Source organism: Lepisosteus platostomus, chromosome 24 (genome assembly GCF_059453375.1).
Source record: "Lepisosteus platostomus isolate fLepPlt1 chromosome 24, fLepPlt1.hap1, whole genome shotgun sequence".
Classification (NCBI taxonomy): Eukaryota; Metazoa; Chordata; class Actinopteri; order Semionotiformes; family Lepisosteidae; genus Lepisosteus; species Lepisosteus platostomus.
The window spans coordinates 860,857-875,557 of record NC_142634.1 but is presented as its reverse complement, the minus strand read 5'-3'; the positions used below and the strand labels follow the sequence as shown (position 1 = coordinate 875,557).

The 14,701-nt window shown below is 42.8% G+C and overlaps 1 long non-coding RNA gene and 1 pseudogene across 1 annotated transcript in view; one reads left to right on the top strand and one right to left on the bottom strand.

Annotated features, from left to right (window-relative positions):
• Nucleotides 1-10,240, top strand: part of LOC148641333 (uncharacterized) — a 338,459-nt gene extending 328,219 nt beyond the window's left edge. Inside the window, exon 2 of the long non-coding RNA XR_015929714.1 lies at nucleotides 10,173-10,240. This is a non-coding gene — a long non-coding RNA (uncharacterized LOC148641333). The remainder of the gene's footprint in view (nucleotides 1-10,172) is intronic.
• Nucleotides 4,882-5,484, bottom strand: LOC148641334 (28S ribosomal RNA; annotated as a pseudogene; the record flags this gene model as incomplete).
• Nucleotides 10,241-14,701: the final 4,461 nt, after the last annotated feature.

Below are 14,701 nucleotides of genomic sequence, written 5' to 3'. Positions count from 1 at the left end.
CTGTGCTAATGACTTAAAATATGTACTTTATGAGTCTCTGCCCAGTTTTAAATACCTACCTGTCACGAATCTCCCTCACGCAGGCAAACGCTCCCGTATTCCCACGAGCTCTCCCCGTACCAAACGTACACGCGTCAATCAGTCCTCTACTTGAAGCCTCACCAGGTCATTGCTCACGATTGAGATTCTCTCCCGGAGCATACCTGCTGTCCACGCCTTCGCCTTACTACGAATTCTCCCCTGGACCTCGACCCTGCTTTTCCGATTACCTCTTTGCCACTCGATTTTGTACCTTCGCCTCTAGAACGCTCTCTCTGATCCTGACCCCTGCCTGTCTCTTCGATTACGCCTCCACCTTCTGAATCCACTCCCACACCTCTTCTACCCCTTCCCAGTGTAGTGTGCTCTCTGAAGGCACCAGTTCTGTAGGGTTTGGGCATTTACTGGGACAATTATTAATTGTAGCAGTAAATCACAAAATGATTCTGTTAATGGCTTTAGAATCCAACCATGGGATATAACTCAAACAACGCATACACACAGGTACTAATACACTATGATACATTTATTAATACATAGAATATGCATGTAAACCTAACAGATCTTATCGTGAGGGTTATCAGAATACAAAAGATATATATTCAGTCAGTTACGAAGAGTTACATATATCAATAGGACATATGTTCAGTATATCATTCATTTAGACCGTTTCATAAAGTGAACTTGGTTACAACTTCTACATTAGATACTCAAAAGAAGTACATAACTCTTAGGAATTAAATTGATATCAACTGGTGGTATAACAATTGAATTCTCGAGCTGTAATGCATTGAAGTTGAATACTCATCCAATCTCTGGGGATTCAGATCTCCTGCGGGCACAAAGAAACAGTTGCAGGCTGTTGCTGTCCAATCCACGCTCTCTGGCTTGGTGCCAGGCTGTGCTGTGCGGCTTGTGACGGTGCGCTGCTGATGCTCACTGACCGGCTAGTTAGTGTTGGCTTTAACTAGCAAAGTTGTGCACAGGAGAAAAGATGATTGTGGGTCCCAGCAGGTCAGGAAGAGGACCGGTTAGTTCCTGATGAAGCGCTAGTTCTGAATAGTGATTTAGCTGTCCACAGTTCCGACCCGTTCACGAGGCTTGCTGCTGGTGCAAACCTTGGGTGGATCCTCTGGTTACTCTCTGGCAACCTCCGCTCTAGACTCTTAGAACAGAGGAAAGTTCTGGCACTCGGACACACTGGCCGTTCCGTGGTTGTCCGGGCTGAGTTTCAGGATGGTCAGGAGGAGCGCTGCGAGAATGTCCTGCCCTTGGGAGCCTTCTGCTCCTGGGCCGTCCTGCCCTGGAATTGTCTCGCACCCCTGGAATTCTCCTTAGAATTCTCCTACTGGAATTTCTAATTTTAGTTTTCCTTCTCCAGGCTCTCTGTTGCTTGTTTTTACCTGGAGGAACTTCAGCTCATTCATTGGCTGAAAGTTTAATGGGCATCAGAGTCCCACGTGGGTTACTCGGCCCTACCAGTCCCTGATTGGTTGATCAAGGTGAGATATGAGTCACTTACTCCTGACACTTAGGAATGCAGTCCAGATGTCCATCTGGCACTCCCTAGACAGATAGGCGCCAATGGATGACCATTGATCATGATAGCCAGGCTTAGCTAAGTGCATCCCCATTTGGGAGCTGTCCCTTATCAAAAAATAACATCTTTAAATCAGCCTGCATGAATAGTTTCTCTGTGGCTGCACCAAAGAGATGAACAGAGAGATGGGGCCTCATTTGGGAAAGCACAGCAACACTTAATTCTGTCTTATTAACAAGCATTGCCGCTACACCAGACTCTGACCCCTGCCAGTCTCCTCGACTATGCCTTCTCCTACCGATTCTGTGCCTACGCCTCTACTACGCCTTCCCGGACTCGGACCCCTGCCTGTTTACTTCGACAACACCTACATCTAGCGCCAACCCTACCTAGGGCACCGCATTGGATCCCTATCCTCTGCAGTCAGCCTCTGTGTGACACTACCTCCTGAGAGCAGTTTACCACACCCAGGTCCTGGATAAGGTACTGTTTAAAGCCAGCCAGGAGCGTGTTTTCTGTATAGTCCAGCCCATGTCACTCTCTTCCGGAGAGCCTGCTGAAAGCTCTTAACTACTGGGGTCCTGTAGGGATTTACTGGAACAGGATCCAACCCCAAGTCCTTCCAGGGCACCTTATTTGCCTGGGCGACATGCCATCCGATATGGTTCATCATTAACATTACTCTCCATTTTGAGGTTTCGCCATGGGTACTACCTAGTGGGTTGGCGGGCCCACAGAAGGGGTGAGATCATTTAGACCTCATTTGACCTCCACGTACTCAAGCAGAGCAGTGGAGTTACCAGCGGAACCACATGGAGGTAGAGGTCACTAAGTCTCCACTCCTTACCCAAGGGAGTTAAGAGAGTCATAGTTACTCCCGCCGTTTAGCCGCGCTTCATTTAATTTCTTCACTTTGACATTCAGAGCACTGGGCAGAAATCGCATCGTGTTGACACCCACCACGGGCCTTCAGGATGCTTTGTTTAAGTTAAACAGTTGAATTCCCCTGGTCCTCACCAGTTCTAAGCCAGCTGCTAAACACTGGCCGAGACCGCCCGCCGGCCTTCCCCTCCCCCCTCTGGGCCCAGCGCCGTATCCAGATTCGCTGCCGTTGACGATGGCTTGACCCCCCGGTACCCCGGCCTTCCTGGGAGAAGGGGAGGGAGGGCTCCGACTGGGGCGAGCGAATGTGGCCACGGCACACGGCGCCTCGTCCAGCCGAGACTCGCGCCCAGCCCTGCTTCCCAACCCAGCCCGACCGACCCAGCCCTTAGAGCCAATCCTTATCCCAAAGTTATGGATCTGACTTGCTGACTGACTTTACCTACATTGTTCTAACATGCCAGAGGCTGTTCACCTTGGAGACCTGCTGCATATTACAAGCTTAAAACTAAATGCATGTGAAAGCAGAGAATCAGAGATTTAATTTAATGTCTATTATCCCCAGTTTTAAACTCAGCATCATGTCTGCATCCCTAAAAATTGGCGTGGCCAATGTTTTTGAATATTGACAAAATGGATGGCATATATGCATTAATATCTCCGAAATGGTGCATATTACAAGGTTTAAACCAAGAGCATTTGAAAGCAGGGATTCAGAGCCTTCATGTAATGCCCAATTACCGCTCTGTTCAGCTCAGCATCAGCCTTGCACTTCCTAAAATAAATGTTTTTAATATTGACAAAATGCATGGCCTGGTTTCATTATTATCTCCCAAATGGTGCATACTATAAGCTTAAAAAGAAAATGCTTGTACAGTAGTTTGTAGCAGAGAATCTGAGCTTTCATTTAATGTCTATTATCCCCAGTTTTAAACTCAGCATCATGTCTGCTTCCATAAAAATGTGTTTCCAGTATTTTTCAATATTGACAAAATTGAGGGCATATTTTCATTCACATCATCCGAAACGGTGCATATTACAAGGTTTAAACCGAATGCAATTCAGATCTTTCATTTAATGTCTATTATCCCCAGTTTAAAAACTCAGCATCATGTCTGCATCCATAAACATGTGTTTCCAATATTTCCAATATTGACCAAATGGATGTGTTACGTCCCAGTGTGTGGTCCATGTGTGTTTTGTCGCTATGTTCCCCACTTCCTGACCTTGATTGTTCTTCCTCCCCCTTGGCCCATCATTACACCATTGTTTCCATCATCAATTACCTTCTCGGCCAATCACAGTGCAGTTTATTCAGTATACAACTTGGAGGTTTTCAGAAGGAAGGGCCCTTTCGTTTGACTTCGGTCCCGCTTGGCTTAGCTTTGGTTTCGCTTTTGGTTTTTCTTCGGCTTCGTTTCGCTTTGTGCGTTCGTGTTTCGTATTGCTTTGGCTTTGTTGGTCTGTGTTTGTCTCCTTATACTTTCGTTTGTTTCTGTTATCCTTTACTAAGCCATTACCTTGCCCAGACGTATTGTATCAATCTCTGTGTTCTTTTGTACCCTGTTACTTGTGTCCACTCTCGTTTTCCCTTTGGTATTCGTAGTTCACTTCTGTATTTGTGTGAACTCTTGTGTATTGGATTGGTTTAGGTTGTTGGGTATATTCTGCACACGTAGTTGATATTTGTTTTAGAAACAGTAGTTTAGGACGGGTGAGTGTCTTTTGTCTTGTATGGTTTTGGGTACTCAGTGAAGGTTAGCTAGGGCGTTAGAAGACACCGAAGACCGAGTGTTTCGGGTTTTCTTCTGTAGTTAGGTTAGCTTTCCCTCGCTTTCTTAGCCAGCTCCATTTTGTTTGTTGTTTTCTTTTCTTTGACACTGCTCTAGTTCCCTTACCCATTGTGTTATTGTATCCTATTACGTACCAGTCACTTATTTACCTTAGAATAATCACTTCATCAACCCTTGTCATCACGCTTCCTAAGTCCCTCACCAGAACCCACCTGCATCCACAAACTATCCTAAATGTCACACCCCTTTACCCCAAGACACCTGGGGTCGTAACAAGATAGCTTGTTTTCATTAATATCTCCGAAATGCTGCATGGTACTAGGTTAAAACCAGGTGCACGTGAAAGCAGAGACTCAGAGCTTTCCTTTAATGTCTGTTATCCCAAGTTTTAAACTCAGCATCATGTCTGTCTGCATAAAAATGACAAAATGGATGTGTTCAATTTTCTCCCTTACCGGCTAGGCTGCCTGGTCCCAGGCCGTGGGTCACCGGGAGCACGCGGGTCCACCGGACCTCGCTCAGTCTAAAAGTGCAACAAAAGCCTGGAGCGAGTTGGCTGCTCTGCTATGTACAACACCCTGACCCAGAATTAGGTCGTCTGCGAATGATTTACAGTATCTTGTACTGAACAGGATTACTATTGAAACACGACAGTCTAAACCCAGCTCACGTTCCCTATTAGTGGGTGAACAATCCAATGCTTGGTGAATTCTGCTTCTCAATGACAGGAAGAGCTGATATCGAAGGATCAAAAAGCAACGTCGCTATGAACGCTTGGCCGCCACAAGCCAGTTATCCAGTGGTAACTTTTCTGACACCTCCTTCTTAAAACCCCAAAAGTCAGAAGGATCGTGAGGCCCTATTTTGCAGTCTATATTCATACTGAAAATCAAGATCAAGTGAGCTTTTGCCCTTCTGCTCCATGGGAGGTTTCTGTCCTCCCTGAGCTCGCCTTAGAATACTTGCGTTACCATTTGAGAGATATACCGCCCCAGTCAAACTCCCCACATGCCACTGTCTCCGGAGCGGGTCGTGGCCAGTGGGTGCCAGAAACAAGAGCCTGTGTGGGACTTGCCCTCCTGCCTCGCCAGGTAAGTGAGGAAACGATAAGAATAGTGGTATTTCACCAGAGGCGCCCCCGGGAGGGGGCCTCCTTCCTATTCTACACCTCTCATGTCTCTTCTCAGTGCCAGACTAGAGTCAAGCTCAACAGGGTCTTCTTTCCCCGCTGATTCCGCCAAGCCCGTTCCCTTGGCTGTGGTTTGGCTAGATAGTAGGTAGGGACAGTGGGAATCTCGTTCATCCATTCATGCGCATCACTAATTAGATAACAAGGCATTTGGCTATTATATTCACCAGACTGGCTGGTCTTTTCCGGGTTCAGTGGCCTGTCCACTTAATCATCCAAAATGACGCTTGCATGACAGCATCAGGGATGACACACCCGCCAATGGCTTTGAGTGCTCCCATGCCAATTGTAATAATTACGAGATCCCCAAAGTCAAGGTGGGTTGTCTAATTTAAGTGCCCACCAGTCAAATTCAGTCCCGGCTAGGGTAGTGCTGTAAAGAGCGGGACCTAGCTAGATTGCTAAGCAGGGTAAGGGATAGTTGCTGTGGTTTTAATTCAAGCTGAGGTGTTTACAATATAGCAGTACATAACATAACATTTTTAGCACAATTTAGTTACATTATATACATTTTGTGGTTATATACAGTCATTGTTGTTTTCAGTGGCCGCGTATTTGCCGCCAAACATTGAGAGGATGTCGAGGGAGTAGAGTAGGGCTCTTCGGCTGAAGAGCTGTTTCTGTCTACTTTCTCTGATCTGCAGGCTCTGGAGGACGTTGAAGTTTCTGTTATGCCATTTTCCTCTCGCTCCAATAGGGAAGCCGTAGAAGGTGACTTTTTCAGCACCTGTTGTTTCTTTGATCTGTTCTTTCAGGGGCTCATAGTAGACAACTTTCTCTTTCTGCCTCCTTTAGTGTGTGTAAGTTTTGTTCATAACGTACAGTAACATCTATTACAATTGATTCATTGTTTTTTGTGAAAATGAGGTCAGGTTTTCTGACCTCTTTGAGTCTGAAGTGTGGCTCTTTTCTGATTTCCCAATTTTGCTTTTTAGCCTCTTTGGCTAAAATGTCACAGATTTTATTATGTCTTTTAATTCTTGTGCTTTTCCCGCAGGGGCATTGATCGAGTATGTGTGAACATGTTTCAGTTTTCAGTTGGCACTTGTAGCAGTGTTGGGTATCCCCTTTGACCTCTGTTCAAGCTTTCCCTGTTGGGATATACATTAGTCCGAAGTTGAAGTGCTGCGATATAGTGTCTTTCTTTGAAACCTTTGTGATGCGCAAGCCAGGAGTTACTGTCAGGGTCATCTTTGAAGTTTTTAGTTCTTGTTCCTTGAACAGGTAATTTTGTCCAGTTCTTAAATTCATCATTACGCCAGTTGCATGGAGTCATGAATTTTGGTTTTTGGTTGGGACTGGGTTCCCATTCCACTGGAAGCAGTATATCCTCTGACTGCACTGTTAAGGTTGTTGGGTCTTTTAGTTGCAGGATTTTGTTTTCATCACCTCCAGCCTGGATCCAGAGATTCTGGAGTTTTACTTGTGCTTCTTCCGATCGCATCAGAGTGCTGATGATAGGATCCGATGACATAGCCATACGCTGTAGCCTTCTGATTTGTATTGAAGGAATCAGGCTGGAGAGGTTGGTTGAGCCCAATCCTCCGTCTCTATTACTAGAGTATAGTAGTCCATTACATGTGGATTCGGGGAGATGTAGCCACCTTTTTATTGCTTTCCTTATGAGTCCATGCAGATTCTTTAGTGATAATTGATTGGTATAGGCATGGTCCATCTGATAGATTAGTCTTGGAATTGTGTATACATTCAGTATTTGTTGACTTTTGAGAAGGTTTTAGTGGGGCTTTGTAAATTTTGTGGATCCAATCTTGTAGCAGATTTACTGCATCTGGTTTTTTGGTTGTTGTCCATGGGTTTATTTTGAGATCGAGATATTTCTCTGATTCACAGGGTGTAATCCTACAGTATGTAATTTGTTATTGTTTATGGACCAATCTTCGTAATTATTGATGACATATGAGTCCTTGGTCAGAGAAATCAAGAACCCGTGGCACTTTTTTGCTCGTACCATTAGTCCTGTGTGAGCGCAGAATACTTCAAAGGTGTCAGTGTTCTTTTTCATCCCCTCCCAATTGTTGCTCAACAGAACCAAGTCATCTGCAAAAGCCAAAGTCATGATATTTCCAGCCTCCGTTTTGAAGCCACAACTGAGTTCTTCCAGGGTGTTTATCAGGGGGTCCAGCGCTAGATTAAACAGTAGAGGTGACATAGGATCACCCTGTTCGACTCCAACCTTGATGGAGATTTCATGTGAGGATTGTTTGTCTGCTTTAATCGTAGTTGTGCATTCATGGTATGAGTTTTTGATTAACTCAATTATGTGGTTATCTAGCTCTTTTTGTTTTAGTACTTGGAATATGTGTTCGTGGGCCACTGAGTCAAAAGCCTTAGCAATATCAATGAATTCCATAGCAATTTGCTTGTGATGCTTTTTGGCGTTATTCAGGATGTGTTGTAGTGCAGTCAGATTCTCTGAGCAGCCAGAGGCTTCAATGAAACCGCGCTGTCTTAAATCATTGGACAGGCTTTCTCTAGTCATTTGGTTAGTATGCTTGAGAAGAGTCTGAGGAGCATTGACCCGATGGTGATGGGTCTCCAATTGCCGATGTCATCCAGGCTCTTTTCATCTGTTGTCTTTGGTATCAATATTGTTCTGAATTGCATTAATTGTTTGGGTATATGGCTGGTGATTAGCCAGAGGTTAAAAAATTGGAGTAGCTTCTCGCCATCACCCTCCAGATCATCGATGGCATGCCAGTCAACATTGTCTGGTCCAGGCGCAGATGTTTTCTTCATTGTTCTGATGTTTTCTCGGATTTGCTCTTCGCTGATGAGAGTTTCGAATATTTCATTGACTGCGCTCCCCCTTGATTTGAAGTTATCAAGGTTGTTAAATGTAGTGGGATCCTTCCATTTCTTTTTGTAGGAGTTATAGATTTCCGTAATGTCAGTTTTGCAGGATGTACCTTCCGCTCCATCAAGGATGAGAGAAGTCAGTTTTGATCTGTTCTTTTTGTATAGAGATTGGTGGTATTTATAGAGCCTTTTTTTGTTTGCTCTTCTTTTTATCCATGACCATTATTTTCCATTTTGATGTTTGTTATGTCTTTGCTTTTTATTATTACCTTTTAGAGTTTCAGATTTATAAGTTTGTAATAGTTTTTCTGTTGCAATTTCAGTTAATTGGTTGATTGTTTCGGGGTCCTCTGAATAATTGAAAACAGCTCCTTTCCATGCTGCTTCAGTTTCATGTTTCTGTTAGCTATGTCTTTTGAGTCTGGAGTGGATTCCAGTTAATTTTTTTATAAGTTGAGGAGTTGAGTGTCCTCTTTTTGGTTACTGATGGGTTTTGCTCAGTGTTAGTTAATGAGTTTTCTTGGATTTTTCTATTTCTTGTTGATCTTCTTTTTTCACCAACTTTTTTGTTGTTTTTTGAACTGAGTTCTTGGGCGATTAGTTGGTTGATGTTTTTAGCCCCTTTATACTTAATTTCCAATGTTTTCAATTTTGTAAGTTCTTCTTCCGTCCAAATCTTACTGGATTCTTTACTTTGATTTTATTTAGATCATGGATTCTTTCCTCATAGATGACATCAGGATGGGAATGTCTTTTATGTTGAGAAAGCCTCGATTTTGTTTGGAAGTCCATGTTGCAATTATTACACTTCCATTTGCCTTTTTCATCATTCATGTCTTGTTTTTCTTTCCACTTGGGAAGGTGGCACTGGATAGAGGGAAGGCTATTGCTAGTTTTGTTACATTTTGTGCTTTGGAAATCCATCGATATTTCGTTATGTTTGAGTATATTGTGTTGTAGTGCCAATCTCGGTCTTCTGATCTTTTCATTGCAGACCATGCATGTTTGGTCGTCATCAGGTTAATTGCATGGTTATGGCATTCTTGCCATTAAGGCCACTTAAGAAGGCTGGTTCAACAAGAGATTCATTTGCTTCTAGATTACAGTCATCTTCCACTTGCAGAGGTGGTGATGGTGGGTTCTCATTGCTGTAATCAATTTCATTATCAGCCACCTCCTCCAGAATGTTCATCATGGAGGGATCATATTGTAATATGAGGCGTTCAAGGTCGTTTGAATCATCTAGCCTCTTTATGTCTTTGTATTTGGATCCACAGATCACAAATGCGTGACTTATCGTGATCGAGGATGCTCCGGTCGAGCGGAAGAGTAGACTTTCATCAGGCCTGACCTGGGCCAGGTCTTCATGTGTCGTCTTTGTGCCCACAGAGACGAGTCTTAACTCTCCTTCGTTGGATCTTGTCAGGAGCTTTACATTACTGGAGCAGGACCCAGGCCCAGGTCCTTCCAGGGCACCTTCTTGACCTGGGCGACGTGCCAGCTGGTATGGTTCGACATGAACTTTATTTTTCATTTTAAGGGTTTCGTTTTAAGAGTCATAGTTACTCCACCCATTTACCCACACTTCATTGAATTTTTTCACTTTGACATTCAGAGCACTGGGCAGAAATCACATTGTGTCAACACCCACTGCGGGCCTTCGCGATGCTTTGTTTTAATTAAACAGTCGGATTCCCCTGGTCCGCACCAGTTCTAAGCCAGCTGCTAGACACCTAGACACTAATCGAGGCCGCCCGCTGTCTGCCTGCCTGCCATCCTCCCCGTCGCTGCAGATGATGGCTTAACCCCCATGGCACCCTGGCCTTGTCCCCCACCCTCCCCCACAAGGAGAGGAGGGGGAGCTCCAACCAGGGTGTGCGAGAAGGGCTGCTGGCATGTTAGAACAATATAGGTAAGGAAAGTCGGCAAGTCAGATCCATAACTTCGGGATAAGGATTGGCTCTAAGGGCTGGGTCGGTAGGGCTGGGGTGTGAAGCGGGGCTGGGCACGAGTCTCGGCTGGACAATGCAATGTGTGCCACAGCCCCTCTCACATGTGGAGCTGGGTGCTGCGGATCTGCAGTCGGGCTGACGGGTCTTTTAAGAAATTAACAATTCTGGATCATGTCAAATGAGTAGGAAAAGTGTATTTTGTGAAGTGTTTAGCAGTGATTCTGTGGCTCCGCCCTCAATACTATGTGATTGATATATTTTATGTCATGTGTGGGTGTTTGTCCCAGGTATTAATCACAGGCAATGTCAACAGAACAGAGTTTCATACGCCAGAGTACTTCAGAGTTCCATACTGCCTGAACATAAGCAGTTCTTGCATAGTAGATTAAATCATAGCATAACTGTTTCGCTGTTTCATTTAGAAAAAAATATCGTATTTTTTCAAATTTCAATGCATTTCTATTCCTTTTACCTTTCCTTAGTTCTGCCTTTCCTAACTTGTAAGGTCAATATCTCCACCTTGTGGTCATTGTTAGTAATGTCTTATTTTGAGGGAATTTTTTTATTTCAATTGTGCGTTCAGCAGTGCTACATTTTTTTTTAATTGAAGGCCACTACTATACATAATGTGAGTTTATTTAATAAATAAAATGAAAGGAATGCCTTTTTTTTAGGAAAACTGTTTTTTGGAGGAAAAAAATATTCACGTGTTAATCTTCCTTAGATCAGGTGTTGCATCATTTGGACACTTTGTGGGCTTGAACTACAAAGATTTTCCTGTTCTATGGTACAAGATAAATAATAACAAAAGCATTTATTTTAATTAGTTTTGTTTTATAAACAACACTTAAGATCTGATTACATTAACATATGTGAAAAAAATAGTTCAGGTGGGTAGCTGCGTCAGCATGCGTAGGCTGCAAAGGAACAAGTAATAGGTTTATTCCATGCTGAAAAAAAGAAGAAAGAGAACACAGCGTTTCGGCCGTGGAGCCTTCTTCAGGTGTGAAAAAAATAATTGCATAATGCAATGAACAAAGTATTGCTTACAGGCCTCTGAGACAGAACGCTATGCTTTTTGACACTGAAGAAAGATGTGAAGATGGGTTTAAATTAAATCCTTTTCTGTATGAGGTTTAGACTTCTAAACAACAAGCTGGAGTTTATGGCAGAAAAGGGGTTAACTGATAAGGATCCCAGATGCGAGCTAAGAACTCACTGGGGACATAATCTTAAACTGACCATATTGCCAGGGTCTCTTAACTGGCCAAATACCAAGACCATAAGAACAAATGACATCAGAGCAGCAAGAAAGGACTATATAAACCTAAAGTTTGTACCGGCACATTGAACAATACTTCGGTTTTGTTGTTTCTTGCGAGAAACAAGACTTCGGCTTTATTGTTCCTTGCATGCAATAAACTCATCTGTTTAACTTCATCTCGGGATCCAGAACCTTATTCTTTCTGTTACAAAAACACATACCTGGGCTTGTTGCAAAAATTGCCGTATTTTACTATAGATTACATTTTGCCTACAGATCTGTAGTGTGGCCAACAGGTGTTTTAAGAAATTACAAATTCTGGATCATTTCAAAGGAGCAGGAAAAGTGTATTCAGTGAAGTGTTTGCAGTGATTCTGTATTGCCCAGGGCAATAATCAGGATCAGGATTTAGCTCCAGATAGACCAGAGATAGTGTTGTGAAGTACAGCAACCCACAGGATCACAAGGGTAGAGCCACAGCAATGTTTCTCATTACAAAAACAACATATACAGGTATGAAGCAATCACATTGTAGCAGGAGTGACATTGATTAAATGCTTGCATGACAGGGCTTGTTGCACCACAGAATCGCTTTTAAACCTTACCTCTTGTATACTTAGTTCCTATTGCTCAATGCATGATGAAAGTATTGCTTACCGGCGTCTGACAGAGCACTGTGACACCCTTTGAGAATCCCATGCATGTTTCACGAATTATCACGTTTTACTAGATCTTACATTTTGGATGCAGATCTGCTGTCTGGCCGACAGGTCTTTTAAGAAATGACAAATTCTAGATCATGTCAAAGGAGCAGTAAAAGTGTAATAAGTGAAGTGCTGGCATTTGTTACGACCCCAAGTGTCTAGGGGTAAAGGGGTGTAACATTTAGGATAGTTTTTGGATGCAGGTGGGTTCTGGTGAGGGAAGCGTGATAAGTGTTGGTGCAAGGTGAGTACTGTAAGTGACTGGTACTTAATAAGACACAATAACACACAGGAAAGGGAACTAGAGCAGTGCCAAAGAAAAGAAAAATAACAAACAAAATGGAGCTGGCAAGAAGGTGAGGGAAAGCTAACCTAACTACATAAGAAAACCTAAAACACTCAGTTTTCGGCATCTTCAAACACCTTAGCTAACCTTTACTGACTACACAAAACCATACAAGACAAGAGGCACTCACCCATACTAACTCCTGTACTGCTACTAATACAAAAATCAACTACGTGTGCAGAATGTACCCGACAACCTAAGCTAACCCTATACACAAAAGTTCACACAAATACACAAGTGAACTAGGAATACAAATAAGGGAAAACGAGAGTAGACAGCAGGAACAGGGAACAAAAGAACACAGAGGTTGATAACACGTTAGGGCAAGGTAATGGCAAAATAAACGATAAACACAAACAAACAAACGAAAGTACGAGGAAAACACAAACCAACAAAGGCCGAAACTATACGAAAACACAAACAAAAGAAGACGAAGCAAAAACCAAAAGCGAAACAAAACCGAAGCTAAGCCGAGCGGGTCCGAAGTCAAACGAAAGACCCCTTCCTTCTGAAACCTCCAACTAATATACAGAATTACCTGTATTCTGATTGGCCGAGAGTTAATTGAAGATGATGTCACACGGAAACAATGATGCAATGGTGGACCAATGGGGGAGGGAGAACAATCAAGGTTACATCCCACACACTGGGGTGTAACACCCCGCCCATAAAAACAAACAAATAATGTTTGTTAAAGCATAGGAAAAAAGAAACAATTGGCTGAACAATACGCTTACTTGTATGCGTCATACAAGCAGCAATGATATGCCCTTTTCTATGACAATAAAAACATTCGCATGTTTCTGACGAACGTGATGCTTTAATTGTAGTTGGATTTTCTCCAGGTGGTATTCTAGATTTAGGCAGAGTCTTTTGCGGCCGTGCAGACGTAAAAACGTTTTTGTGCGTGAGCACAAACTCATCTGGCAAAACAGCTCCTTGCGATAAGGAAGTTACTTTTTGTTCATTCAAATAGACAGCAACGCGTTCAGGCAAACAGTTCTTAAATTCTTCTAATAACATTAAATTGTGCAATGAGTTAAAGTCGCTCACTTTACTGGCTATCAAAGAGAATTCCTTTCTCTCCAGTGAATTCAACAAACGTTTGGCCTGACACTTTACTATGATTTTGAAATCGTTGTCTATAAGCTTCAGGAACTAATTCGTAAGCCCATAATATAGCAGCTTTCACAATATCATAATGCAAACTTTCTTCTAGAGAAAGTGTAGAGTAAACTTCCGGAGCTTTGCCCACTAGTTTACACTGCAAAAGCAGTGACCAGACCTCCTTAGGCCAGCGAAGGGATGTGGCAATGCGCTCAAATGTACCAAAGTACGAATCAACTTCCAACTCCCTGAATAGAGGAACTAAAGCAATCTGCTTACTTACATCAAAGGTGGTCGAGAGTGGAACTTGCAAAGGAGACACGCTAGAGGCCTTGGAGTGGGTCAGCTGCGCAGCAGGAGCATTCCTTCTTGCTTGTAATTCAAGCTGTCCGAGTTTAAACTCTTTCTCCGCCTTGATCTCCATTTTACTATTTGCAAGGTTTCGCCAAGTGTATTGAGCCATTGTTATATGATGTAATCATTTATTTTATGTTATTTTTTTATTTTATTTTGTGAACTTCCTCAAAATTAGTTATATTTTTATGTATATAGTTGGCTTTGCGACATACCTTGGGATTTGTTGTTGGTGGGGCGTCAATTAAGGTGCACCCTGGGCGTCATAGGCCGTTTTTCTGGTGATTTCTCAGACGCATTGTCGATGCCAAACGAACTTATGCAACTTTATTTTAATCAATTTATTTTCTGTTTTAAAATACTAGTGTGGCGTAATATATTGGTGACCATGTGACAAAGACTGTGCCGCATTATTAGGTTGCACGTAATGTTTATTTGATTAATTAGAAAGTTAGGATGTCTGATCTGGAGGGCCTGTTGCGATATGCTAACGTACCGTAATGGAGTGTAGTGTGGTGCTAGCGACACGTGGTCATGCAAGTTAGCATGCAAGCGTTATTTTTTTAATTTCTTTTTATTACATATCATGTGGTGATATTATATATCTTATTTCTGTGAATATTACAGTTGTGTGCCCAATTAATCACGGTAGTTCATAAAGGTAATGTTTAATGTATAATATGGTGTTTAACCCCATGTTATATTTTGCTAAGC